Source organism: Ursus arctos, unplaced genomic scaffold (assembly GCF_023065955.2).
Source record: "Ursus arctos isolate Adak ecotype North America unplaced genomic scaffold, UrsArc2.0 scaffold_8, whole genome shotgun sequence".
In the NCBI taxonomy this organism is placed as follows: domain Eukaryota; kingdom Metazoa; phylum Chordata; class Mammalia; order Carnivora; family Ursidae; genus Ursus; species Ursus arctos.
This window is the reverse complement of record NW_026623100.1, coordinates 72731985-72759633: the sequence shown is the minus strand read 5'-3', so window position 1 is coordinate 72759633 and position 27649 is coordinate 72731985. Positions and strand designations below refer to the sequence as shown.

General features: G+C 36.9%; 1 long non-coding RNA gene across 2 annotated transcripts in view; it reads right to left on the bottom strand.

Moving 5' to 3' along the window:
- Window positions 1-11202, bottom strand: part of LOC123001989 (uncharacterized) — a 520842-nt gene extending 509640 nt beyond the window's left edge. For both annotated transcript variants that reach the window (XR_006411420.3, XR_008958225.1), the window contains exon 1: window positions 9180-11202. This is a non-coding gene — a long non-coding RNA (uncharacterized LOC123001989). The remainder of the gene's footprint in view (window positions 1-9179) is intronic.
- Window positions 11203-27649: the final 16447 nt, after the last annotated feature.

Below are 27649 nucleotides of genomic sequence, written 5' to 3'. Positions count from 1 at the left end.
AGACTGATGATTTAGGAGAATATAGTAAGGATACTGAAGCTCAGTCCTACCTTAAACATGCAAAATTTTAGTCAGTTTATGAATTTGGAAAGAGCAAGCGATCCAAAGAATGTTCTCAGTGCATAACTTAAGAATGCAAGAGAAAAATCTCTCCTTAACCCAAGACAAATCTGTTTTGCAGTGGGCTGGCATGGGGAGAGGGAAGGAAATAAGACTTCCGTAGTATCCCTTCTAGCTCTCTGCCATTTCAGATGTGGCTCAGGGTCTACACCCAGCTCTCCTTACCTGGATCTGGGCCTGAAAGCCAAAAGGGTTTGAACTGAGCTTCCTCACCCCCCACCCCATTCAGTTTACATAATATGCTATGGAGGCAGTTCCCCCCCATAGATGTCACTAGCTCCCAGAAAACAACACAACCTCATTCTCAGAGAATTCTACTGCCTACTGAAAGGCTTCTCTATCTCTATATCTCTCAGGAATATAGAAGGATAATTCCATACATCTGTTCTGGTCTTCACTTTTCTGATTCTACCTGATAATCTTAATAGCCTCTCCCAGCAAGGTGGGCCATGCTAATTAACCGAAACCCGAGAAGCCTACCTATCCAAACTGTCCCATTTTGCAGATAAGGAAACTGAGAAAGACCTAGAGAGGTTAATTGACACGCTAAGGTCACCAAAGGAGAATGAGAACATGGGCCCCTGCCCTTAAGCTATTTTCTCCCTTCAATAGCATCTCCTTATTTCCTACCTCTACTGTTTCTTTCCGTTCCCATTGCCATCATCTTACTTTGGTGTTCACATCCTTTCTTCTATTCTCAACACTTTGCCCACATCATTCCCACCACTGCCACCAGCAGGATCCTCTCTATGCTAAATAAAAGTTATTACCACTGAAAAGCCAGCTCAAATCCTTTCCCTTCCACAAAACTCTCACAACACACTCTGGCCCAAGAATCCTTTCTATCTCTAGCACCTAAAGCATGGCCCCTTCTTCAGCACTTTGCATAAACTTCCTTTGTTTCTTATACTGATACCCTTGGTTAAGGCAAATGTTTTTTCCCACTCAGGGTGAATCTTTCCCAAGAAAAGAGTTTAATTATTGACATCTCTCTACCCCTATTCACTTCATCTCAGGGCAAAGTAGGGAAGAATAAATTCATAATTACAGGCTCAGCTCCTCTCTTTTCTTCTTAGAAATGAGCTCTCCCACAAAGAGAGTTCCTTTCTGTTCCATGGGGAAAGAGGCACTGTGTAGCTAAGAGTGTAAGTCTAATTCTAGACTTTAATGTCAGGCTACCTACTGGGATCTATGCTAAACTGCATGTACTTCAGTCCAGCCTTTATCTCCTAGAAATAAAGGTAATCTATTGCCCTAATATGCATTATATTTGACATATTTCTCAACTGACCCAAACTGAGAGGTAAAGGGAGGAAATCCCTCTGGATACCACAGCATTCTATATGGATATTTAAATCTTAGTTTATCATTTAATTATTGTTTGGTTTGCTTTGTCTCTCCATCTCTAGTATGAACTCCTCAGGGACAAGAACAATGAAGTATAATTTTTCATACCCCCCAGAGTACTCAGTTCAAAGCTTTGCACATAGCAGGTGCTCAATCCATTCTATTCAATGAAATATTTGTTGAAAAACTCTGATACCTTCCAGCAATCAAGTAATTTTCCTTAAAGTGTTTTCACCATAATTCTACCACATATAAAGATCTGTAACCAAGGAAACATCTTTCTCAACCTAGCTAAAACAGATCCTTTCAGTTTCTAAAATCTCCTTCCTTAAGTACTTATCCTCCTCCTCCATCATTTCTCTGATTCTCTCTGGCTGGTAGAAATAAAGAAAAAAAAGCACTAAGGTCTTGCAGAAGGAGATGTGGCACCTAATGCATGGTGGTTCTGATCACTCTTCCCCTCTCTTTTCATTCGCAATCCTAAGAAGACATGCTTACTTTTAAACACAATGACACCTAAAGTTGGTAGAGCTTAAAATTAATATTTTTTGCCAGCAGACCCAATGTATGTATGACAGAGGAGCTTCAGACAGCCCTGTAGATTCCCAGTTGCAACATTTGCTATCTTTTATCTCATCCTCCTCCAGCCCATCCCCCTGTGACTAGACCCTTTTGCTTTTGCCTCTTTCTGTGCCCACTCATCCAAAGCCATACTTCTCTATCACCCAGCCCTAAGTATGACCTTCTGACTGTGATTTTTCTCTGCATTGCTCCCTCTTAGAATTTACCCCCACCTACCCTCCCCAATTCTGTTGGTGACATATTACTATACTTTACCTACTTTTGCCAAGCCAGTTTGGCCCATGTATAGCACCACCAAGTAGCTTCTATTTAAATATTCCTTTATAGACAGTTTAATTGCTGAGCTTCCATCTGACCTGGGGCATTTCCTCTAATTCATCCTCCTTTCCGTCCTCAACAATTCCATTATATCATAACAACTTAAGTCTGCCAAACGTAGTCCAAAATATACCATTGGTAAGATCAGAACACAAAATAGAAAAGAAATCTTTGATATGTGCTGGTCTGACCAAACCCCTTTCCTCTCTTCATTTTATAAAGACACCAAGACACACAGGTTAAGTAGGTCACCAAAGTGAACTAAAGGCAAATTCAAGACTAAATCTCAAGACAACCAATGTAATACTCCAAAAATTTTAAGGAAATAGAAAAATAATATAACAACTGATATCAATTTGCCATTATTGTATAAAAGAGAACTGCCAAAAATGATACAGATGTCTCACAAACTAATGCCTAAAATCCAAAGTATTTGCATGTTGAAGATTGATTTTCAGCAGTTTTTATGAGATGGATATTAAACTGTAACACATAACACAACTGAACTCCTCTCCTGCAAGACCAACAATTCAGTCTTTTAATAGTAGACAATTCCCGTAAGAGAAACTCTAGAAGCCTCCAAGTACTCTAATATTCCATTAGAAATATAAGTAGCAGTTGCAGAGTTTAGAGCAAAAGGACTTCACCATAATATTAAAGGGAGAAATAATCCACAAAATAATATCAAGTCAGTTTAATAAAAGGTATGACTCCAAAGAAAAAAGTCCAAATCCATAAGCTTAAATAAAAATGTAATGTGTTCATAAAAATAAGACAAATCTTGTCTCTACCATAATAAAATCATTTTCACTGATTCAAAGAAAAAGTCTATCATCCTCCAATACAACTTTCCAGACATAGTCTATATTTTGTGATGACAAATGGTGAGATTTATACATTTACCAACACGAGGTAAACCAAAAGATACTCCTAAGATCAAAAATAGATTTACACTAAGAAGACTCCATATTTTTGCTGTTAATTTCCCACCATCAAACCACAAACTGTGCAAATTAGTTCCAAATAATTTATCTCTATGTTTTCATCAATAAATGACACTTGAAATATATGCATACTTATTAAAATTCTCTCCGTAAATTTCACATCGATAGGTAATGTTTCAACTCACATCCATAACACTTTGCTCTATATGCAAGAAAGAGACAGAGACAGAAGGAGAGAGATCTCTTTCAAGTTCAAATACAGCCATCTAATTCCTGAAAACAATTGTATATTGCTCCCTGTAAGCTCTCTTCCTGAAATGGTACGTAATGGCAGCACCGTTGGGAAGTGACTGGAAATTGATGCTTTGTTAACATTTGGGGGAGTGGGTTGGCTGAATCACTTGAAAAGAGTACAGCAATTCGGGGCTCCTGGGTAGCTCAGCTGGTTAAGCATTCTGCCTTCACTCAGGTCATGACCTCGGGGTCCTGGGATCCAACTCCATATTGGGCTCCCTGCTCAGTGGGGTGTCTGCTTCTAACTCTGCCCCCAACCAGCCTGTGTTCTCTCTCTCTCAAATAAACATAAATAAAATCTTAAAAAAAAAAAAAAAAAAAGAAAAAGGAAAAGAAAAGAATACAGGGGCCCCTAGGTGGCTCAGTGCGTTGGGCACCTGCCTTTGGCTCAGGTCATGGTCCCAGGGTTCTGGGATAGCGCCCTGCGTTGGCCTCCCTGCTCAGGTGGGGAGTCTGCTTCTCCCTCTCCCTCTGCCTCTCCTCCTGGCTTGTGCTCTTTCTCTCAAATAAATTTAAAAAATCTTAAAAAAAAAAAAAAAAGAATACAGCAATTCATCTGGCCAATGATTATGCTGCAAAGGATCCCACACATGCTAACAGAGAAACTTCACACAGAAGCCACCCCAACCAATAAGAAATAGTCTCTCACTTGATCCACTCACTGAAGAGGGTAAACATGGGCCTGGGCTCTATATTTTTAAAGTGTACTATTTAAAATCTGCATTTGCATTTGGTTATAAGATTTTGACCTTTTAAGTTACTGCTTCCTCAACAACTATAGGTGGAATGATAATAATGCTTGACACTCTTTTGAGTGCTTTGAATTACATTGATATATTTAGTCCTCATCTAATCCTCAAATGAGAGAACTGAGTCACAAGAAGGCTAAGAAATTTGCCCAGGACAAGTGGCAGAATCCAAATTCCAATCAGGCAGTCTCCCACTCCAGATGTTTTCCCAACAAAATGTGTTCTCTCTTACTCAGTCTTCATATCTGTAAAATAGGGAAAATAACTATTCCACTTTCATTTCTAGGAGGTTGTAAGATTCAAAGAATATAGTGTATTTCTCTTAGAGAAATAAAATAGCACAAGACAAAAAGCAGGTTTATATGTTATCATCAATGAATCAGTATGGAGTATAACACTTTCATGAACTGCTAAATAAAAGTCATTTTAAATTAATAATAATAATAATAGGTAAAAAGGAAATAACACATCGTGACCAGTAATGTTCTAGTAAATACAATCCAAAAAGAAGAAAAATGAAGGCTGAAGATCCAAGTTCTCTCTAGAGATCAGCGCTGATCTGATCATCCATTGACACAGAGTCCTGGACAGAACAAAGTACCAGGAGCCAATAAAAGACCTCACCTCATCTCCCCACCCCCACCTCAAGATGCTTGACTTTGAGTATACCACTTCCTCTCTGTTGTTTCAGCTTCCTCGTATAAAAGCTTTACCAGCCACAGCTCTTTCTTCTGTATCACACTGCCTCGCTGAGTGCTGAGGCTCAATGCCATTGCAAATACTGTACAGGTTTACAATTTTGAGCATCCTCCATCTCCTAAGCCAGGGGCTTGGTTCTGTAGAGTAAAATCTGAACTCTGGAATACAGAGTAAAGAAAAGACAGGGTACTGTTACTATGGATTCGACTTCTTGGATTTCTATCCTATCTGTCGTCCCTAATCCACATGTCCACAACCACAGCCCTAATTCAGGTCCTTTCATGGGTATTCTGCCAAGAATGTAGAAGACTCAAACTGATCTCTTTTCCACTAGTTTCTTTGGACTAAACAAAACCTTCATCTTGCCTCCAGTGATCGTACTAAGAAGTAATTTCATCAGATCAATGCCTGTTCTGAAGTATGATAGCATCAGTATAAGGTGATGATAAAGTTCATTTTGAGCTTGTAGATAAAATGATCTTCTGAAGTAAAACCAGTAAAATGTTTATGTTACAAATGAGACTGATCATCTCCACTAGATTTTAAAGAATAAGACAGAGTAGGATGATCAGGCAGGACTCGTATTTTGAGCAGATTTTGAGGCAAGAATTTGGGTTCAAGAAGTATATTTGAAAGGTGGTCCTAATAAGTGATGTGAGAGATGGACAAGTGACTTATAAATGGGAGAGAGGCCAATAAACGTGCACTACTGAATAGCACAAGGCACAAACCCACTGGGGACTTTCTATTAGAATGTAAAATACATCTCAGAATTGTCCCACTGACAGGCAAGGAAGCCAGAACTTTAATCCACCAACTCCCCATCTTCATTGTCTAGAGTCATTCTTGGGACTTTAATTCTCCAGGACCCCTCATCTAGTGAAGACCAAGCATGCTCTCAGAGAACACTGAATAAAAAAGAAAGTCATAATCTATCAGCAGAAGAAAGAACATCAAGAGAAGAAGGGAGAACGGAGAAAGGAGATCTGCATGGAGGTAGTATGTTCCCAGAGAATAGTATACGAGTATTTGACCAAATATTTAAAAGCAGCAAAATCTTTGATCTTGATAATTTTGGTGAATGTAAAGGTCTTTCCTGCAACAGTTTACCAATAATAACATCATCTATAATCTGTCATCTACTGTGCCAGGGGCTTTGTTTGACACTGAGTACTTGATGTTCATCACTTTCTTATAACAACCCAGCAAATGAAGTAACTAACATTTGGATGAATTCACTGATGTGTCAAAGTCATGCAGCTAGTAATGTCAGCCCTTTACTAGCTCTATGAGTTGAACACATGAGATTTAAACTCTCTCTTTAAGTATGTCCTTTTTCCATGTATTATAGAACATGTCAAGTTTTGACAAATATTTCTTAAGATTATCTAGTTTCCTTCCTCCTAGTTGCCTTCAAGAGATTTATAACATTGTGTTGGGAGAAGAAACTGATATTTAAAAAGCTCTTTCTCAGGGTCCCTGGGTGGTTCAGTCAGTTAAGCATCTGACTCTTGATTTCAGCTCAGATCTTAATCTCAATGTCATGAGTTCAAGCCCCATGGTGGGCTCTACGTTGGGCATGGAGCCTACTTAAATAATAAATAAATAAATAAATAAATAAACTCTTCCTCCTCTATCATCTTTAATCATCATGATGATTCAATAAGATAATAGAGTAAATAGCTAGACAATATAATGGTGACAACCACAGATTATTTTCCCTTGATCCTTTATTCAAATAGAGTTTCGCTGATGTCCACCTTATTTCATGGTTAATACTTCAGCTCATAAGTTTATATTTGGAATAAATATTCTCAACAATGTGTAGAATCCCAATACTGATTCCAACTTGCAGAACCTCATATGGATATTGACCTATCAAGAAAGAACTACTATGATTTGAAAGACCAAATGAAAGCATTGACATTACCCCATCCCTACCAAAATATAACTCAAAAGAAATATTTGATTCCTGGGGGAACCATAAAATGCCACCATAAAATATTGAAAAGACACATGTGTAATGATTCCTAACATATCCCCTATTCAACTCTAGTTTGGCCAGTGCAAAACATAGATGGAATTAGGAAATTGGTAATAATGCCTATTGCAGCTTCTTGCCAGGTTGTTACCTTAGTGGAGTTATCACTACCTAGTTTGCAGTGATTGATAAAACAAATGCATTTTAATCCATTCCCATAAACAAAGAATACTTTCACTTGGTGGGAAACAAAAGTATAACTTTTCTAGATTGTCAACTCCCCAGTTCTGTACCAACACAATTAATTCTGTGTCAACTCCCCAACCTCTCACAATCCTGTTGGACATCATGCTGATTCATTCCATCAAAGACATTATAGTCATGGAACAGAGAGCAGAAAGTTGCTTAGAAAAAAAGTGGTGTTTGGTAGACATCGTTAGATAAAGAGGAAAGATACACCACATGTGTATATTCTACTTTGATCATTTTACCAAGTAATTTGAAAAGCTGATGGCCCTCGATGGGTCCCAGAGCAATAGAAGATACTCAGACTAACCCTGCCCTCAGTGAAAATGGCTCTGATATATGCCCTTATAACTCAGCATCTTTTAACATGTATCAGAGCAGAAGTCCCTTCAAATTTTGGATAATAACCATATACCTTACTCATATAAGTAAGCAATCTGCTTTTGAGAAATAGTTCCCAACTTACCACGCAGCTTGGAAGAAGATTGAACTCACAATCATGAGAACATGAGCCTTCCTCACCCATAAATTGGGGAACATTTCAGCAGGACATTGGATCATCACAGGCACGAAATCAACACCAAGATCAGAGAGGACACCCTTACTCACCACTGAATTACACATAAAAGGACATCTCTTAAATGACATGTTCAATAGATTCCTTTCATTTTCTAGGCTTGTGTTTCATTTTGGTGCCAATTTGTTGCTTAAATAAGAAAGCGTGAAATGTATTGTTCAGTATTCTGGGAAGCTACGGGGTACCCCAACTACGTAATGCTACAGCTCTCCTTCTCTCCAACCTGAGCTTCCTGTCCTGCAATTGTGTTTTCTTTGCAGGTGCATTATCTCTTTAAAATCAGCATCATCTGCTCACAGGAGACGAGAACAATGTTATTAAACACTCTTTGGTGGATTTTTAAAAGCACATGCTTACTTTTTGGAATTAAACAAACACCAAAACTCCATTTCACATCATTATGACAGACTCCTGTGAAGTCCTGTTAAATATGATGCCGCAGAAGCAAGAGTTCATGGTAATTGCTATTTAATGGCATTGAGTTCAGTTCTCTTGCAAAGAACACCCTCTGGAAATTATATCCCAAGCAAGGGGAAATATTTGAACCTGCTACCATGCATAGCTAAATAAGAAAGTAAAGATAAAATTGCTAAACGCCAAGAGCAGCATCCAGAGTTACCTTAATACACTAGTGTCTTAACCATTTTGTTAAGTTTGTTGGTTTTTTAATCTTGAGATGCTTTAATTGTATCCACTGTCTAACACAAAGAGGAGAATGTGACCAGCCTCATAGCCTGAGGATTCCTGATGATGTTATTGTTGACATTACTAATAGCAAATAGCATAATTATTTTTTTAAAATGTAGGATGTACAAGCCTAGGCATGAATCCTGGAAACATCCTAGGTGTGTGATCCTGAGAAAGCTTCTTAATCTCTCCACCCTTCAGAGTTTGCTTATGTTTTAAATGAGATACTGTATGTTAAATGCCTGCTGAAGCACCAGATAGCAGCTAAACTTTCAACAAACACCACCTGTTGTTAGTGTCCTCTATGGTCATTCTGCTGGCAAAGCTGCCTCCAGAGGTATCCTAAAATAGTTCAGCTTAAACTAGGAATAGGAAAATAATGGGAAGAACTGAGATATCATAATGGTGATTAGCATGCACTCTCCCCTGTTTATTTCCCTAGGGAGATCTAGAGCATTCTTTCATAACTGCTGGTCAACCCCACATAATAAAAAGATGGAGCTATGCTGAGGAGGCTTAGAGCCTTCTAAGCAGAAGGAGGAAATCTGAGCTGCTGAAGCTCAGCTGCCTAAATACCAAGCAAGCCAGCTGGTGGGAGAGGAAGAAGTCAGGGGAAGTCAAAGAATAATACATACTGTGAAAATCTGATGTGCGTGTGCAGCCACAGTCTGGAGAACAGTTTCCAGCCTCTTCTGTGCTCATTCTAATCATCTGGTTTGACGAGAAAACCTTTGCCCCAGTGAATTCTATAAAAAGATCCAGGGAATGAATGTTCTACCGTAGCTGTGTAATGACTTTTTCTTTGGAGGCAATGGTCAAAAAACAAAGTCTGGACTAGAATCAAGTCTATTTCCAAAGATAAAACTGAGTGAGCTCCAGAATCCTCCAACTATTTTTCTGGTGGAAAAAATAAAGCAAAGGTATTTTCCATCAGCTCAGGTGGAGAGAGGCAGGCACACTGTTTTGCATTCCCCTATTTGTGGAAGCAATGCTATGTGCTTTATCCTTAAGCCTGTGGTGACCAACATGAACAGCATTTTGCTGCTTCAGAATACCGAGCACTTCTGATGTTCCAGGTACAAAACACTTTAAAGAGATAGGGCAGAATTTGTATCTGAGTGAGCAGTCAAGATACAGTGAGCTTTCCAGGAGACTCTGAAGTAACTGTTTTCTCCTGTCACGTGTCCATACATGTGAATATCGTTTAGGTTCTCAAAGGGCCAGTTACAGACAGGAAGGATTCTGCAGCTCTACCTTCACAAAGGCCTCCAGTTATTCAGATTCTTTCAAATTATTCTTTCCTTAATGAAGACTTTGTTTCCTGACCCAGCCTGCTGATGTCCTTCCGTTCCCCTGCAGTCATTATCTTGATTTTCCGCTCTTTGGCTAGCTGCAGTATTAGTATCAGCAAGTTCTGTGCACTGTAGAGCTCATGAAGGGATTGTCATTTCACCCTGTAGATTTGCTCCTCCTTGCAATACTGACAGCTGACTTAAGTCCTGGTTATGATTAATGACAACTTGGTAGTGGCTTTACATAGCACATTTCATCTCCAGATTACAAAAGGCTCTATAAAAATACTCTCACAGTCCCTCCCAGCAGGATGGAAAGATTTAAGCAGACAAAGAGGTTAAGTTACATGCCCAGTAAAAAGTAATGAAAGAAAAAAATAGAAATCTGGGTTTAAGCCATTGAGTCTATTCGTATGAAGCTAGGATGCCTCCCCATAAAGGAAGAGTCATGAAAGCACATGTGTAGAAGCTCATAGCACAGATGGGGAAATTGCAGTACTGTTGCTTCACAAGCCAGCTCCATACACAAAAGGCAGGGAGAGACCAAAGAGACAGGCCACTCCAGACTGGAATGTGGTGGGTTTAATAAGCAAGGAAACTTATATCCCAGGCTTAACATGGGCACCACAAGATGATATCTCTGCATCCTGCTGCCAGAATCTTAAAAGTTTATGTAGAGGCATTAATGAGGTTCAGGCATATATACCATACAGCTGGTCTCAACAATACATTGATCTCTTAAGACTGCATCCTTGAAAATGGCTCCCACTGTGGGAACAGTGGGCTGAACATACATTCTAAGGATAGGGTAGGAGGTGGGAATTCTCAGATTGCACAGGTCCAATTCACAGGTAAAATGGCAGTCATGTCCTCCCAATGACCTCCTCCAACAAGTACTCCTCTTTTCTTTGGTCTCTGAAAATGTATTTGTGGCTTTGAAATAGATGCATTAGTCAGGTGGGACTACTATTATTCTGGTTATTGATCAGGATGTTAAAAACAGCTTGGAGAGTCGTTACTACTTTTGGGTTTTGTGGTTTATTTATTAGCAGGCAGTTTGTCATCCTTCTTTCAAGATCAACAATAATCAATGAGAAACACTTTTTGTGTGTGTTTGAATTGAGTGGAAAGTTCAAGACCTGTGTTATAGGGCCACCAAAACCACAATGACTCCAAATTCTTCTTAAATCCCATCAACTTGTTCTTCAAGATGAAGAAGAGGCTCTTGAGGGCTATTTCTGACACAGCCCTTTTTGTTGATGGAGGCCAAAGAGTTCAGTGGGAAAAGCTTAGAAGTCTTGTAAGAGTTGACTTCAAGCCCCATCTCAGACCCAGATTTCTGTAGAACAGGTTCTTTAATCTTCCAACGGCCTTGTTCTAGTAGTTGAATGATAGTTCAGGTCCCAGAAAATTAAGAAACACATTAAAAAAAAAAGAATTAAGTTACAGCAAAGTTAGCCAGAAAACAAAATTCCTGAAATGTAGGATATCTAAACATAGATACAGATACACAGATAAATCTAGATATAGATATATAGATATGATCATTTTGGTACTATATATTTCATTGATAAAGAAAGATAATCAGGGGCACCTGGTTGGCTCAGTCAGGTAAGCATCCAACTCTTGATTTCAACTGACGTCATGATCTCAGCATCGTGGGATCAATCCCCATGTAGGGCTCCACACTGAGCACAGAGTCTGCTTGAGATTCTCTCTCCCCCCCTCTGCCCCTCCCCCCACTCACATACACACATTCTCTCTCTAAAATAAATAAATCTTAAAAAAGAGAGAGAGAGAATCAATTGAGCATTGATACTAAGTACAACAAAATTGGTAAATGAAAATTGGTAAATGAATTATACATAGAAAGAAAGAAAGAAAGAAAGAAAGAAAGAAAGAAAGAAAGAAGAAAGGAAAGAAAGAAAGAAAGAAAGAAAGAAAGAAAGAAAGAAAGAAAGAAAGAAAGAAAGAAAAGTTAGTTCTGTTTTAGCTCCTAAGGGCTGTTATGCACATTAAATCACCAGGATAAGACTATATCAAGCTCTTCCAAGGAAAGTGATAGTAACCAACAAAATATTTAATGAAGATGAATGGATAAATTTTCTTGAGTACATAGTATATAAAAAGTATTGGGTACTAAGAAGAAAATAAAACTGTAAAACACAATTCTTGTCATTCTGTATTTTATAGGCTTGCCTTAGATAATAGACAAGCACCCCCTAAAAAAGTAACTGAAAAGAAACCTATGCTGAATAGCATATGAATAAATAGAGCAATAAATGCTATAGGAGATATATGTGGAAGTGAGGACATAGGAAGTATAGAAGAGTTTATGAAATTAAAGATAAAAGAAAAGAAAAGGGAAAAAAACAAAATAGGAGGGATACTTAAGACATGCTGAGGTATTAGGAAAACATAGGACTCCCTGGGGACAGTTGTAGACCATTTTGCTGAATATTAAGATGGTTTGCACAAGAGAAGCATAATAAAGAAAATGGGAAAGAGAGAAATAGAAGACTGGAATGTCAGATGATTCAGGCTCTATTGTGCATACACAAACAAAACTCAGTGAGAAGAAATAATGAAAGAGAAAACAGACCGTTTATGATATAAGTAAATAACCTAGGCAAAACACATATCAATAAATGTTCAAAATCTATTGAACAAAACAATGAAACTACTAAACACTCCTGAGGAACATAAAAGTAGACTTGTACGAATGGAAGACCTATCATGTCCTTGAGCAGAAAGAGTAAAAAAGATTCCAATTAATGCTGTTAAATTATAAGTGTAATGTGATCCCAGTAAAAAAGACTATTTTTCCTGAAGCGACATAAGCTGATTATAAAGTGTATTATTAAAAATAATAATATACAATAATAGCTAGAATACCTAGGAAGAAAAAAAAAGCTATGGAATGAAATAAGGGGACACAAACCCTACCATATAGTAAAACATAAACCCTCTAAGAGTAAAACAATGTGATATTGCTACATGGATTGACCAACATATCAATAAAAAAGAACTGAATATCTAGAAATAAGACGAGTTGCATGTGGATATTTAGTGAATTTAATAAGCAAATCAGTGGAGGAAAGAAAAATGCCAGATGAGTGATGTTGGGGTTACTGATATTCATATCATTAAAAAATTTTTTTTAACTGAATTGTTTCTCACACTGTAGACCAGAAAAATTGCCAATGGACAAGATATTTAAATGTAAAAATTGAAAATACACAAACATTAGAAAAAAAGCATGGGTAAACTCTCTATAATCTGGAAGAGGACAAGCAAAAGGCAATAAAGAAAGAAATTAATACATTTGATAAATAAACATTTTAAATATTATGGCAAATATAAATTATAAGCAAAATGAAAAAGACAAATGACAAATAGAAAAATATTTGCAACATATATGACAGACCAAGATTGGTATCTCTAAACAGAAAGACAGTAAATAGGTAATTTCTAATATGGAGAAGAAAAGCTCCAATAAGCCTATTGAAAAATGAACAAGAAATTATGAATCTATATTTTTAAAAAGATTTCATTTATTTATTTGACAGAGAGAGAGAGAGACAGCCAGTGAGAGAGGGAACACAAGCAGGGGGAGTGGGAGAGGAAGAAGCAGGCTCACAGCGGAGGAGCCTGATGTGGGGCTCGATCCCAGAACACTGGGATCACGCCCTGAGCCAAAGGCAAACGCTTAACGACTGAGCCACCCAGGTGCCCCTATGAATCTATATTTAACAGAAAAAGATACGCAAATTGCCCTTTAACATGAAAATATGCTCAACATCACTCATTATAAGAGAGCTGCAGATTAAAACTACAGAGATACCATTCCCACCCTTCAGACTGCCAAAAATTCAAAAGGTTAACAACATATTTTTCTTAGTAAGGGTTTGGAGAAATAGTCTCCTACACAGTTAATGAGAATGTCAAATGGTACAACCACTAAAGAACAGAATTAAGCAATATCTAGTAAAATTACAAATACATATTTTTTACCCAGCAATCTCATGTCAAGGATTGTAATGTAATGACACTGATGGTCCCCCACTCCCATATGCACGAGGCTATTCATTATGTCATTATTTCTAATAGCAAAAGTATGGAAACAACTCAAATGCTCATTCAATAGGAGATAGGTTGAATAAACTATAGTACATCTACACGCTGCATTGTTTCGAGCTACAAGAAGGAACAAAGATTATCTCAAATATTGTTATGCTATTTTATAGAATCATACAGATGTTTTACAAAACTGGGAAACAAAATTACTCAAAAAAATAAAAGTAATTCTTAAGAGTTGGAAACAAAATGAGACAAATGAGCTTTACTGAGTTGTTACACAAAGAGAATTATTTCAAGTAATTTAAAAACAAAAACAAAAAACAGTAACTTGACTGTTCTATAAAAGGATATAGTCTTTCTTAACAGGAAAAAAAAAAACCTTCAAAGAAATCTTAATCTGTTTGGGGTAGTAATACAGGTGTTGTTTTTCTGAACTGTTTTATGTGTGTGTGTGATATAATAAGCGGGCAATAATGTTGATGGCATTGGGAATAAAATTTTTGCCATGTGAGGCGATATATGTGTGGAATCCCAGAAGTTAAGTAAAAGCCCTATAATAATAAATTTCAGTTGAAGAAATCAGCATAAGTTTCTGGTGTACTGTCTTTAAAATTATGCATTTTTTTTTACTTTTGTCCACTAAAAAGATCTAGAAACGATGACAAGTCAAATGGACACCCTTATTTCCCCAACTCTCTCTATGGCACTTCCCTCCATAGCAAATTATGTATCTAGGAGAAATTGCTGATTCTATGTCTGGGGCAATAAATGTATAACATTTTTCATTTTGAAAAATCAAGGAAGTTATCAAAGCCTACTGCAGTTGTATCAAAAAAACTCAAAAGTATACACACACACACACACACACACACACACACACACACACCATTTTCCATCACTTAAAAATTAGGGAAAGAAGATTTAAACTCTAATCATTGGAGGGTCATTGAAAGTCTCTCATCAGGGAGGAACAGATTCATCAAATTATAAAAAATGATACCCATTCTTGCCTGGCATTTTTCTATGGTACACATAGCAGCCAAATATAACAGCAATTCCTTTAACCTGACTGTTTGAAGCCCAAAGCAAAGGTATCTCCAAAACGAGTGGGTGGCAGACACACTTGCCTTACAGCTATTTTTTTAAAGAGAGAAATGGATGAAAAAAGTCAACAGACAGGTCAGATCTTTATGATTCTCTAATGCTCCAACAGATCAGCAAGAAAAAGGTTTTCCAAATAACTTGATGTTGTATAACTCAAAGACAGGAAAGGTTGTGCAAAGTTTGTGCATCCTTTTTTGAACAAAACTTTAGAAGTGAACCAATTTAAGCTACCTGAGCAGAAAGTTAAAATGATATATTACTTTTTTTCTCTCTCTAAAAGAAATAGCTCTACATTTTCAGTAATAGTTCTACACTTACAGTAATGTAAGACACATTAACATATTCTCTGTACAAACTTCTTTATGCTGTTAATTTTCTTTTCTTTTTTTTTTTTTTTTAAAGATTTTATTTATTTATTCGACAGAGATAGAGACAGCCAGCGAGAGAGGGAACACAAGCAGGGGGAGTGGGAGAGGAAGAAGCAGGCTCATAGCAGAGGAGCCTGATGTGGGGCTCGATCCCATAATGCTGGGATCACGCCCTGAGCCGAAGGCAGACGCTTTAACCGCTGTGCCACCCAGGCGCCCCTATGCTGTTAATTTTCTTAAGAAAGCTCTTTCTTCCCCAAAGATACAAGCATAACCTTAAGCCTTCGTGTGTCTTTAATTCTATTTATTTTGGATTTCACACATGCCATCCAAGTAGTTTCAAGATCTGATTCCTGCCACCCCTGAAAACGGCATTCTCATTTTCTGTTGGCTCACTACCTATCAGTTCTCTCATTGTGGTGAACACACCTGAAGGGGACCCTCAAGGATGTCTGCCCCCAGGTGTCCAAACTCTTGTGGAATCCCCTTCCCTTGAGCCTAGGCAGGACCCGCGACCTGCTTCTAAGCAATGTCATATTGCAAAGGAGATTGTATACCATTTCTGTTACTAGGTTGCTTTATATGACAAAGACAGGGAGATTTGTCACTCCCATGATTAGATTGTGAAATATAGATGAATCTGTCTTGCTAGCATGCACTAGAGGGACTTTCTGGGTGGCCTTGAAGAAGCAAGCTGCTATGATATGAATGGAAGAAGCTGCGTGGCAGGGCTTCTAGGTTTTCAGGGCCCTGATCTTTCGACCAAAAGGAGATAAATTTTGCCAAACACTACATGAAATTGAAAGGGTATCCCAAGCTCCAGAAAGGAATACAGCCCAACTGACACCTCAATTACAGTCTTGTGAGATTCTGAGCAGAGAATTTAAGTTAGCCATGTCCAGACTACTGGTCCATGGAACTAAGATAATAATGACATGCTGTTTTGGGGTGCCTGGGTGGGTCATTTGGTTAAGCATCTGACTTCTGTCCAGGTCATGATCTCAGGGGTCCTGGGATCGAGCACCGTGTGGGGCTCCCCACTCAGCGAAGAGTCTGCTTGTTCCTCTGACCCTTCCCTGCTCATACTCTCTCTCTAAATAAAATCTATAAAAGAGTGAATAAAGACATGCTGTTTTAAGCTGCAAAGTTGTGGTTCTGTGTTAGGCAGCAATAGAAAATAACATACTTGTGATTACGTTTCCATGGTCCCCTTCCCTGTTCAGTCAGTATCTCTGTTTGGAATGACCTCTCTCCCTTTTTTACTTTTTATATGTGTTTGCAAAAACACATAGCATACTTTCAGATCTTGTTTGACTATCTTCTCTTGTGTCTCGAATTCTTGCTTCTACCTATGCTTCCACCAACAGCAGTTGTCTTAAACATACACCTAATATTGCAAATATGACCCTATATTATCATTATTTTTGGTCTGGGTCCCACATCAGTCATTGAGTTTCTCATTTATTCATTCATTTACTCATCATTTATTTCCTGTTCACGATATACTAACTAGATAGTATGCTAAACTCCGGAGAGACGGATTAGAAAAAGTCTTTTCTCAAAAGACAGAAACCATCACTAATTCATCTTTATGTTTCCTGATGAATGCTACATCTGGAACATAAGAAATGAGGGGGGGATTGCTCTAAGTCAAAACATCAGTTTTACAAAGATAGTTTGCTGAATAGCTAATTCATCAAAAACTGTCAAGCGCCTAAACCTGGTTTTTCACAGCCATTTCACTTTGAAAAGCAGAGATAGGTTCAGGGTTAAGCCTGCAGAAATTGGGAAGGATTTAAGAAAAAGTCCACCACTTGAATTTTGAGCCATGTTTGCATTCTATAATAAGAATCCCATGAAACATTGATAATTAGTCAAGTGAAACTCTGTGGGGAGAAGACTCTAGCAAAGCTGAGCAAATTGATCATCTGGTGAATTAATTGCAGTAAATTGGATTGCAGTTTATTATTCTTAACTCTTTCGTAGAAACAACAAAAACAACAGTGATTTTCAGGTAGACAAGATCCATGAACTGGAAGAGTTGGAGAGAACACTGTAGAAGGGATAGGACATGAACTGATATTTAAAAGAGAAGAATCTAAATGAATGGAGAACTTTGGAACAAACTAATTTACACAGGACAGTGAGGTTACATTTTCACCAAAGCAATTAGGTCCAAATTTGATTTACTTCTTATAAATATTATAAATTATTTTATTAATTTACTCATAGGACACATAATAATTAAAAACAGACATTCACAAAGAGACTTAGGGTTCAGAATGTTGTTTGAAGGGTAAAATGCTGACCATCAAGAGAATTTCATTTCTCTGACAGTCAATTTTGGAGAATTTAGAATAAGACACTGAGAGACTTTGTAAGCCATATGTTTACTTTAAAAGCAAAAGCAAATGCAAAGACATTTTCCTTAATAACAATAACAAAAACACTACAACAATATGTCCCCCTTACTTTGTTGTTTGGTCTTACCTATGTCCTACATGTGTCTCTGATGAGAGTATTGCTATTGTTCTTTACTGATTCTTGATTTCTTACCTATCATCAGATCTTTGTCACTTCATAAAATGAATTCAAGCTATTCCTTTTTTGGTTTTATTTTGTGTCTCCTATATTTTGAAGTTGTTTGTGAAGTTTTGGAATGATTTCTTCCCTCAATAAGTAGTAGAACTCATTGACATAACCATTTTGGCCTGGTGTTTCTCTATTGCTATAGCAACATTCAGATTTTCCATTTCTTTCTGAGTAACTTAAATTTTTCTTTTTTTTATTCCATCTAAGTTTTAAATATATTGGCATAACATTTTTTATAATATCTTTATATATTTAATTTCTACAGCATGTACAGTTATGATAACTTTTAATCCTAATGGTATTTATTTGTACATTCATTCTTTTTTTATTGGTCAATCTTGTCATGTTTTTTATCTGTTTTATTTTTGTCCAAAAAATGACTATTTTCTTTGTTGATTCTCTCTATGGTACCTTTATTTTCAATTTTTATTAATTTTACCTCATCATTAGCACTTCCTTTATTTTACTTTCTTTGGGTTTATTCGGTTTTTCTAACTTTTGAAGTTGAGTACATAGTTCATAATGTTTACCTCTTTAATGTATGAGGTATTTTAAAGTCTCTTTTCTTTTCTGAATTCCTTTTTTCTAATAAGCTTTTGATTATTGATTTCTAATATGGTGTGGTTTGTTTGAAATGTATCGAATCATGCTTTATGGTCTAGTATGTGGTCAATTTTCCTAAATACCCTATGTACTTGAAAAAATTTCTAATTATTAGGTACAATATTCCATCTATGTCCATTAGGTCAAGATTATTATTTGTAAAGTTTAAAGATTGTGTAACCTTACTGATATATTTTAGTCTGAACTCATATACTGAGAGCCATATATTATAACCTCCCTCTATAATGATAGATTAACTCCTCCCTTGAATCCTACCAAGTTTTGTTTTATATATTTTGTTTTATATATTTTAAGTATGTCTTTTGTATGCAAATAAGTTTAGAATTATGCCTTCTTGAGGCGTTGAACCATTTATTGCTAGTGATACATATGTATATATTTGCCTTGAAGTCTTCTGATTTTAATATAGCTAAATCAATATCTTTGCGATTTGTTTTTGTCTTTTATATCTTTCCCATTTTTTTATTGTTTATTTCTCTAAATCCTTATATTTTTGGTGTGACACTTGTAAAAGGATATATGTGTTTGTTGTCTAATCTGACAAATTTTGCCTTTCAAATGAAGAAATTAGTCCTTTTTCATTGATTTGAATTACTGATGTATGGATATATTTGTAGAATCACAGTTTGTGCTTTCTATTTGTCCTGGTTTTCTGTATCTTTTATTTATCTCCTTCTTTTGTTATTTTAAAAAAATCTTCCCCCTTTTTTGTTTTAGTAGTTTTTCTAAAACATTTTAACATGCATACTTAATGAAGATAAATGGCTACAGAAGTGTACATCTCAGACCTTTGACTGTGAGGAGCATAATGGACCAAAGGCCCCAGCTTCCATACTCAAAAATCTATCACTGCATATAATGACCAGGTGTGGTAAGGATACCAAGGCAGGTAGGTCTATTTCTAGGTGATAAAGGACTCTTCTGAAAGAAGGCTTTGCTATCTGGCTCAAGGAGTCAGCATCAACCTTTCAAATTGTTTTTCAAATTGTTTTGTCTGATTTTTCCATCAAAACTACACTCTTTCCTTTACAAAAGTCAGAACATCATTATGGTCTCATAGTTCTCCCAGACTCGCCTAGGTTCCCATTTTTCTTCATATGCATGTCTCCTAATAAATCACCTACATGTCTAATCCTGTTTTCAAGTCTGCTTCTCAGAGATCCCAGACAATAAAAGTGGTACTAGAGGTGGTCCAAGGAAGCAAGTGGTATAAAGAGGAATTTAAGGTTGGTTTAACTACCATCAAGTGGTCAAAGAGGATAGCATCCTGGTTGGCTGGTGGGACAAAGATCATCACTGGCACAGGATGATAAAGAACCCTAGCCCAGTATTTAGTAGACTCACTAGCATTGAATTAGTCTAGGAGCTCCTATACCGACCTCACAACCAAATTCTAGCAGCCTTACTTTTGCTTTGTCAATGCTATTCCCTTCTTTTTTTGTAATCCAGTATTTTTTTTCCTCTTTGCCTAAGTCCTTGCCTTGATTGTCTGCCATAATCCTATTTTTTTGCTAACACTGAGTCCTCTATTTAGCTCTAGCAAATCTGCTCACAATCTCTGATGATATGGTTTCCATTACTGAGAAGCCTACCTACCATCTGCCTGGTGTTATGTTATCTCACTAATCCTCACAACTCTGCCAGTAGTTATTATTACAACATCTAGGCTGAGACTTAGTAATATTCAGTGAATGGAGTGAAACTGTAACTTTACCTATGTTCCCATTTACATAGGAGACGAGTGACTTCAGAAGAAAAATCTTAAACCTTGACTAGTACAAATGTACACAAGATGTGTCCAACAGACTGAGAGGTCAATGTTGACAAAGCCAGTTTGCAGAGGAGATTATAGAGCCACTGAAAGAAAATTCACCAAAAGGAAAGAATGAATGTGTGACAGTGAACCCAACTCAAACAATGCACAAAGATCACAAGGAAGAGGTAAGAGAAGGTAGAACATGGTAGCTGTTACCCAGCCTAGTTCTTTGGGAAGCACGCTGAAGGGGTGTGTGCTATCTGGAGAGTAATAGCACTATAGATGTTCATTGAAAGACCTGGCACCATCATTGCTGAAGAATTTGGGAACCAGGAATCTTGCTGTGGGAATTCTACCCACTCCACTGCCCACAGCCAAGCAGAAAATAAATAATACAGAAGGAAGAACTAGTCTCTTCATTTTGTAAAAAGCATGGGAAAGGGGGAATGGGCTATGGAAATGTGCACAGAAGGAGTAGGAACAGTAGTGGAGTTTACACAAGTCAGCAAAAACACATTGGCAGGGAACTGCATCAACTGGTGGCAGGACCAGAATTGCCTCTCTCTGGACAGCAGAGAAGTACCAGAAGCAGATTTCCCACTAGAATGGCACCAAGAGGTAAAGGTTGGGGAAACATTCATTCATTTACCAACAAATATTTATTAAGGAGCTACTACAAGCCAGGCACTGTGTTAAACCTCTCTATTGACTGGCAGTGAGGCAGCAGAGGTGTTTGGGGCTATTAGCAAATAGAGTGAGAAAAAGCTGCTATCTCACTAATGCCCTACTGTAAAGTCCTACTTTACCAGCTTCCTTCCTTGCATACATTCTAATCATAGTCTTGATCCATTTATCCAGCAAGTCCTTTCCTTATTGATTTATTGGAGACTTATCTTCAAGGGATACTAACCTTTTATTGATTATATAGAATGAAACTATTCTCACCTTGTCTGTTGTTTGCCTTTTACATTTATTTATGGTGGAAGCAAGCATTTATTATTCCGTGATTTGAGAATTCTTTATACATGCCTTTGTTGCAGACCTAACCTCCTTGCTCACAATGTTTCCCATTTAAGGCTATGGAAACAATGTTAGACTTGTAATCAGGGTATCTGGATTATAGAAAAAATCTTCTAACGTTACTAGCACTGTGATCTTGGATAACTTTCTTTAAATTAACATTAACTCTCCTAGGCACTCTGCTAGGTTTTTTATATATGATATCTGATTAAATTTTACAACCATTTACCTTTTCAGATGAAGAAATGGTCTCAGAGAAATAAGGTGATTTACCCAGTTATACACAGCTAGTTAATGAAAGAGTTGAGAATCAAATTCAGGTATGACTCCAAAATCTATGTTACTTTCTTCTCTTAATATGTGCTTCAGGATTCTCATGTGAAAAATCACACACATACATACAAAATGATAGTTAAATTGAAAGATGATCCCCAAATCTCTCTAGTCTGGGATTCCATGATTCAAAGCATCTAATTGAAAACCAGCAACCATGAGACACCCGGGGGAGGGACTGACTCTAAATCCACTGGTTCCACAGAGGAAGGCAATTAACAGAAAACAACAATGGATTGAATGATATCTTGATTTTTAAAATTATTCAACACTGACTTTGAACAGGATTACCCCATAGAGACTAGAATAAATTCTTTTTATGACAAGCTGTGCAAGTGCACTGTGAAAAATACTAAGGTAGAGTGCATATATTTTATTGAAAGTTTACTGTGCCCTAAGAAGTTTACCTATATCATCTCCTTTAATTCTCAAGAGAACCTTATGAGGTAGACATTTTACTCTCCATTTTATAGGTGAATAAACTGAGACATAGAGAGGTTACATGGTGCCACAACTGGTAACACCCTTGCCTATCTCCAAAGCTCCACCCAACACCAGTCAGTTGTGAACTTCCCCCTATTATAAATCACTGCAGCATATAATCATTACCAAGTGAGGTTCTTTTCTTGCAGCAACTTAGTCCTTTATGAAATTGTCATTGTTGAAGAACCTCATTAGATCTTCAGTATTTGAGGGTTCTTTTGAGTTAGCAAAGTGAAAAAAAGCATATCAGAGAGAGTTATGGGTCTTTCCCAGAATGGAAAGTCTATAAATAGAGTGGCTAAACACTTAAGGAAAACTTTAAAAATGTATCTATTGCTGGCTTTTCAAAAAATAACCTATGCTGAAAATTTAAAGCCGACACAACTTGTTGAGCAAATAAAAATCTATCTCTTGCCTTTAAAAGCTGGGCTAGAAAATTCGTACGTTTCCTACTTCTCTATTAAAATTTCTGAACCTCACTTAATATGAATTCCTATGGCAAATAGAGAGTTACATGTTCATACCATGGTGTCATTTAAAACTGCCTCCTAAAGGACTTAGCTCTCCTACAGACTTGTGAGCTATTGAAATGGAGAATGGTTGTGGAAAGCTTCACAGAAAGTATACATTTCAGGAAATATAAGGTGAAGGGGGAAACAATTCATCACATTTTACACACATTTGTGTGTGGTGTAAATTCTAGAAGAGATTCCAATTAAGACTTTTAAAATTATTCCTTCAGTGTGTTTTCAGGGCCAAGAAGACCATGCATGTGATATGATTGCTAACTTGTGCTGTTTATACCAGCCCTAATTCATCATTGCATTGGAAGACTTCCCTAGGCAAGATGACCACATGATGTTCTAGGTAAGTATGAGTGGCTTTAAACACCCCTCTGAATGATGTTTAGAGTAAGAAGTATAGCAACCGATGTCCTATATTTTGCTGCTTATTGCTCAAGTGTATTTGGAATGGTATTTCTCTTTCATTAGGTTATTTTGGAAACTGTCAGAAAATCATCCTGATTTTACCTCATGAACCATAGTCATAGAGCTGCTTTTGATCCCTATGACATTTGGTTTTATGAATTGGACTTTTTCTAATTCTACTTTTTAAAAAAAAGTCTGTTGTGGTTCCCCCAAATATCAAAAGGGAAAACACTTATAATGATGTTGCATAACATTTACTTTCCAAATATCAAGCTTAGAGTATACACAAGCATGATAGGGCATAAAGTACCTTCCTATTATATGTGTGTGTGTATTTCATATTCTTTTAGAAAATGTCATGAGGTGATTTTCATTGAATATTCAAGTACTATTTCCTAAGAAAACATAAAATTCTAAATATAGAAAAGTTGAGCCCTGAACAGAATTCATCTCTCTGAAATCAAATACCTTTCAAAACACAAAAGGACTAACCTCAGAGCCATCATTGACTCCTCCCTTTCCCTTATATCCACTAAGGAATATAAGGGAGAAGTTTATTTTATTTTACCTCAGAAATGTCTAGTGACCACTTACCCTCTCATCTTTTATTAGGACTATTTCAAGAACTTCCTTACTAGTCTTCTAACCATCTATTTCTCCCTTTTAGTTCATTCTCTCTATAGTATTACCAGAGTAATCTTAAAACTGATGGATTTATATCCCTGATTGATACCATTTGCTAATTCCTTATTGCCTGTTCATAAAAAATACAAAATTCTTAGTACAGTGTCTCACAAGGTGTGATTCACAGAGCAACTGCATCAGAATCTTCTAAGGTTCTGGGGCACCTAGGTGGCTCGGTTGGTTAAGCATCTGACTGCAGTTCAGGTAGTGATCTTGGGGTACTGGAATTGAGTCTCTTGAGTCTCTTGTGCCTGGCTCCCCATTCAGCTGGGAGTCTGCTTGTCCCTCTCCCTCTGCCCCTCCCCCTGCTTGTGCGTGCATGCACGCTCTCTCTCAAATATATCAAATATTAAAAAAAAAAATCTTCTAAGGTTCTTACTGAAGAGAAAAAAAAGTATATCCCTGGCCCCAGCCTAGGCTTAGCAAATCAGAATCCTTTGGTCTCAGTTCAATAATCTATACTTTAACTTATTATTCAGAAAGAGTAAGTCTCCTAGAAAGAAGAAAGCATAAAAAGTTAAGTTCTAAAGAATGTCAGTATCTGGCAATAGTATGAATGAAAAATCCTGAAAACAGTGACCAAAAATTTCTAAAAGTACTAGATAAATGAGTGGATTAATATAAACAAAACTAAAAGAAACTCAACAAGCCCAGGGGGGGAAAGGGAAAACATGGATCCAAAGAGGTGAAACAGAGAGAAATTTGATCACAAAGATTCCATAAAATCAAATTCAAGACTCAAGGAAAAAGCGAACAAAGAAAGAATGGAAGGGAAGGGAAGGGAAGGGAAGGGAAGGGAAGGGAAGGGAAGGGAAGGGAAATGAAAGGGAGGAATAGAGACCAAAATACTTACTTGTCTTAGTCATCACCCTGAGAAGAAATAAAATCACTCATCGTGAGTATCTTTAATGATGATATGGCTCCTCATGTGAATTGGTGGCTTAAAATCACAGTATTTGCTTGGAATAAAATATAATGGACCCAAATCTGTAGCATCACCAAAGGCAAATGTCTTTCAGAAAAACACACTGTCAATCCAAACAAAAAAAGTCACATAAATAAATTTCCAAATTTGAGCTACCAATGAAAATGTACGAGACACAAAAGAAGACAAAACATCATAATTGAAAGTAATCATTTAAAAAAAAGTTCAGAAAGACTTTAAATGTAGATACGTAGAAAAATAAATAAATGTTTACGACTAGCAAAAAGACTATAGTTTGTAATTATTATTTCCCACTGAAAGGGACAAGGGTTACTTAAAGAATTGCCTGATCCAGATCTGGGAAAGAAAATATCAATTTCGATCTTAGAACACCTTGTTATAACAGAAAGCAATGAAGCTATTAAAGACTACTGTGGCCATGTCAAAAAGACTCAGGGAACAACTGAGGAGGTCCAATATTGGCCAAAGATGGGAAAATTGAGCACAAAAACAATAACTGCAATGGACATATCAAATAGTTAAAATCTATCAGTTCATAATATTTAAACAAGAATTCATAGGCCATGTAAGAAGGATTCTAGGCAACAAACACATTATACTGAAAGCTGTTAAATAAAAGAATCAAGCATGTATTCCAGAATGTAAATTGTACATCAGATAACCAAATAGTTAATACATTTTTTTTAAAGATTTTATTCATTTATTTGACAGAGATAGAGACAGCCAGCGAGAGAGGGAACACAAGCAGGGGGAGCGGGAGAGGAAGAAGCAGGCTCATAGCGGAGGAGCCTGACGTGGAGCTCGATCCCGTAACGCCGGGATCACGCCCTGAGCCGAAGGCAGGCGCTTAACCACTGTGCCACCCAGGCGCCCCAACCAAATAGTTAATACATTTTTAAAGAAATATTCCATTTAATAAATGAAGAAGGAATAATAGATTTAATATATCACCACTTTGCAAGCCTTAATGCAGTAATGACTATGCAGGGATCATCTGTGGTCATTGAGTCACTAGATAAAAAACATGGAAACTATAAAAAGGAAGGATCATATCTTTCATGATATCTTAGCCACTCCTTTCCCATCATCATGCCTTGGAATTTATTACTAACAATTGCAGCCCCTTCATAATTTCAATTTTATGCATTTCTCTGACCACCTCTTCTTATCTTTTCATCTTACCATTCTGCTGAAACAGTTCTTGTTAAAGTCACCATTGACTTCCACATTCATAAGCACAATGGTCAATCTCCATTCTTCATTATGGCTTATCAACAGTATTTGCTACAGTTGATCACTCTCTCCTTTATTTGTTATTTCTTTCATTATATTATATTGAAGTTCCTCATATTTCTCTGGTTGCTATTTTACAAGTCCTCTATCTAATTGACCTCTTAATTTTGTGCCCAAGGACTCAGACTTTCGCAGTCTTCTCTTTTCTGTCTATACTCATTCCTTTAGTGGTTTCAGGTCTTTTATAGCTTTTTTTTTTTAAAGATTTTATTTACTTATTTGAGAGAGTGAGAGAGAGAACACAAGTGGGGGGAAGGGGCAAAGGGAGAGGGAGAAGCAGGGTCCCTACTGAGCAGGGAACCCGATGTGGGGCTCAATCCCAGGATCCTGAGATCGTTACCCAAGCTAAAGGCAGATGCTTAACCAACTGAGCCACCCAGGCATTCCCCTTTTATAGCTTTAAATACACTTTTTGCCAAGAACTTTCAAATTCATATCACCAGCTCAAATTGCTCTCTTAAACTCCAGACTCACATATAGAACTACCTATCCAATGAAAATTTCATAACTATCTCAAACTTAGCATGTCCAAAATGAACTCTTGAATCTTCCCCCCAAACCTGTCACATATAAATTAATGCATTAATCCTTCAAATTGGTCAAGTTGAAAATCTTGGAATCATCTTCGAAATTACTCTTGAATTTCTCCTCTCATTCCTTATGCAAATTCTTTTTTTTTTAATAAATTCTTCACAAAAAGAAATCCATAATCCAATGATCTCTCACCACTTATACTACACCACTGATCCAAGCACTATCATCTCCTGCCAGGGTTATAGCAACCCTTGCCCATTGCAATTTATTAGTCCAATATTAATCAAAATAAAAGTTGGAGCCCATACAATGGCCTAAAAGATCTTACTCATTCTTGTATATTCTTACCTTTCTGGCCCGCTCTACTCCTCTTTCCCTCATTTATGCTGCTCCAGCCGTGTTAGTCTCTTTCTTTTTCCTTGAACACAACTTAGGGCCTTTGAACTGTCTAGTTCCCTCAGCCAGGAATGGTATTCCCCCAGTTATCTCAAGGTTAATGCCCTTCTTCAAGTTTTGTTTAAAAGTCACTTTCTCAATGAGGCCTACTGATATCCCCTCCAACTTCCAATCTCTGTACTCTAATTTTTTCTTATAATACTTATTAACTTCAGACATACTCTATAATTTAGTTAGCGCACTGTTTCTTGTTTGTCTTCCTTTATTGAAGAAACTCAACAAAAGCAGGGATTTTGTTTTGTTTTCCAAAGTACTCCAATATTCAGTAAATGCTTGTTGAATGAATGGATAAATAAATCAGTGAATCAATGAACACATAAATGAATAAGAACTTGTATTCATCAAAAAACATCATAATAAGTGAAAAGACTCATCACAAAATATGAGAAGATATTTACAACCCATGTAATTAAGGAAGGCTTAACATCATAAATCTATGACTAGATAAGAAAAAGATAAACATCCTAATAGAAAAATTGGCAATAATAATAATAACAACAACAACAACAGGCCTTTTCTACAGAGGAAATGTGAATGATCATAAACAAAAAGTTGTTTAGCCTCATTAGTGATCAAGGAAACATAAGTTAAAGACATAATAAGATATTACA